Source organism: Platalea leucorodia (genome assembly GCF_965183815.1).
Source record: "Platalea leucorodia genome assembly, contig: HAP1_HAP1_SCAFFOLD_210, whole genome shotgun sequence".
NCBI classification, from domain to species: domain Eukaryota; kingdom Metazoa; phylum Chordata; class Aves; order Pelecaniformes; family Threskiornithidae; genus Platalea; species Platalea leucorodia.
In genome coordinates, this window is record NW_028121349.1 from 136,972 (window position 1) to 139,804 (window position 2,833).

At 52.5% G+C, this 2,833-nt stretch overlaps 1 pseudogene across 1 annotated transcript; it reads right to left on the bottom strand.

The window, feature by feature from the left end:
* Positions 1–880: 880 nt before the first annotated feature.
* LOC309603839 (olfactory receptor 14A16-like) lies at positions 881–1,845 on the bottom strand (annotated as a pseudogene). The gene has a single exon. The product of its transcript is annotated as an olfactory receptor 14A16-like (transcript).
* Between the last annotated feature and the right edge of the window lie 988 nt (positions 1,846–2,833).

The following is a 2,833-nucleotide window of genomic DNA, read 5'->3' on the forward strand; positions in this document are numbered from 1 at the left end:
TGAACTTCATGAAGCTTGCATGGACCTCCTACTCAAGCCTGTCCAGGTCCCTCTGGATGGCATCCCTCCCCTCAAGTGAATCAGCTGTCCCACTCAGCTTGGTGCCCTCTGCAAACTTGCTGAGGGTGCACTCGATCCCACTCTCTCTGTCATTGATGAAGATACTAAATAGTACTGGTCCCAGTATGGACCCTGGAGGGACACGCTCTGTTACTGGTTTCCACTTATGCATTAGCCATTGACTGTAACCATTTGCATGTGGTCATCTAGCCATTTCCTTATGCATCTAACAGTCCATTCGTCATACCCATACCTCTCCAATTTAGCAGCAAGAATGTTGTGGGGGACCATATCAAATGACTTAGGTTAGCTCTGCCAAAGAAGTGCCCATTGCCTGTCACTGCGTGCAATCACAGGACTGCCACACAAAAGCCTGTGACCAAGATGCAAGAGCAATCCTTCCTTACAGCAACGCAGGGTCTGAGAGAGAGAGTGTGGAATTTAAAAGAGAACGGCTCCAGAAAGACCAAGCGCTGGTGAACCCCAGCAGTGGTGCTGTGCCAGGACTCTTTTCCCCTCCACCTCTGCACACAGGCACTGCCACTGCAGCACCAGAAGAAGTCTCAGAAAAAGGACCTCAGATGAAGAAGTCGCTGCAGGGTCTTTTTGTTTTTTTAAATGCACAGAGAACATGGCTCTTATTTCAACAGTCTTTCCAAAAGTCTCTGGGTAACACTAGAAAGGTAGATAAGGAATTAGAAATGGTATGAAGAATGACATTAATTTCTGCACAACACTATCACATGTAAAACAGAGCAAAAAACCCTCCACCACACCACCAAAACCTCCAGAAGACAGGCTGAGCCTGTAATGAGCTACACTATGAGCGATATGCATAAGAAAATGGACAGTTTACTGCTTCAGAAAAGCATCCAGTCATCAGTTTCCACACTGCATCCTTGAGCTCCTTGTTCCTCATGCTGTAGATGAGGGGGTTCACTGCTGGAGGCACCACTGAGTACAACACTGCCACCACCAGATCCAGCAATGGGGAGGAGATAGAGAGGGGCTTCAGGTAGGCAAACATGGCAGTGCTGATAAACAGGGAGACCACGGCCAGGTGAGGGAGGCACGTGATAAGGCCTTGTGCCGTCCCTGCTCAGAGGGGATCCTCAGCACGGCCCTGAAGATCTGCACATAGGCCAGCACAATGAAAACAAAACAGCCATATGCTGCTAAGAGACTAACCACAATAAGCCCCACTTCCCTGAGGTAGGAGTCGGAGCAGGAGAGCTTGAGGATCTGGGGGATTTCACAGAAGAACTGGTCCATGGCATTGCCTTGGCAGAGGGGGAGTGAAAATGTATTGGCAGACTGCAGCAGAGAATTGAGAAAGCCACTGCCCCAGGCAGCTGCTGCCATGTGGACACAAGCTCTGCTGCCCAGGAGGGTCCCATAGTGCAGAGGTTTGCAGATGGCAACGTAGCGGTCATAGGCCATGATGGTGAGGAGACAAAACTCTGCTGCCATCAAAAAGACAAACAGAAAGACCTGGGCAGCACATCCCTGGTAGGAGATGGCCGTGGTGTCCCAGAGGGAATTGGCCATGGCTTTGGGGAGAATGATGGAGATGGAGCCCAGGTCAAGGAGGGAGAGGTTGAGGAGGAAGAAGTACATGGGGGTGTGGAGGTGGTGGTTGCAGGCCACGGTGGTGATGATGAGGCCATTGCCCAGGAGGGCAGCCAGGTAGATGCCCAGGAAGAGCCAGCAGTGCAAGAGCTGCAGCTCCCGTGTGTCTGCGAATGCCAAGAGGATGAATTCGGTGATGGAGCTGGCGTTGGACATTTGCTGCTTCTGGGCATGGGAACCTGTTCAAGGAGGAAAAGGCAGTGAGAAGTTAAGGCAGAGTTCTTTGAGCAAAACCTACTCCAGTTCTCATGGAAACTCCCCAGGCTTCCTTGCCCCTTTCAGGTAGACCTTTGTCATGTTGCTTTTATGAGCTCTGCATGGTGTTGGCAGAGGGTGCCACTGGGAGCAGGGAGCTCTGCTGTGGACTCTTGAAGTGTCACTCCTGCCCTACAGCAACCGGTAAACAGGAACACAGAGTCATCTCAGATTAAATCCACCTCTGATGCCAGTGAACTTTTCAGCATTGTTGTTCTCATTTCACCCAACAGCAGAGCAGAGCTGTGGGGATTTTGGTTTGTGTATTTTGTTCTAGTTGCCTCACCAAAACCAAGGAGTGTTTTTAAGGTAGAAAGCTTTGGCATTCCTGTTGCACTCCAGGTGAAACCTTGTGGGTGCTGACAGGCAAAGGAAGCTCCCTGGGCAGGCTGAGTGCTCATCCTGGCAGGCGGCAGAGTCCCTGCCCTGGCACACAGCCCCCTGGGGTGCAGGGACCCTCCTCTGAACGACAGCCCTGCACACCCTGGCTGCACAACTGGCTTCACAGCCCTGCAGCCAGCCCCAGGAGAAGGCAGCCATCATGCCCTGTCCTTCTGACCGTGCAGCAGGGAAGCCCTGCCCTGGAGTACGTCCTCCGTCTTCACACCAGGGAAGCCAAGACAGACATCCTGACAGGTCCTAGCAGTCATGGGATGTGCCAGCTCTGGAAGACCTGTCCAGGATACTCATCTGCATTGCCCTGCTGCCAGAGACTTACCGTGTCAAATGCTGTGAAGATTTCTCTGGGAACAAGCTCAGCTCTGTCCTCCCACCCCAGACTGCCTTGAACCTCTCTCTGCCTCACTCATCTCCCCTCGGTGCCTGCGGGCAGTGCCCTCAGCCCTGCTGCACTTTGTAAAGGAGCCACTCCTGGGCAGAGCTGTCTCTC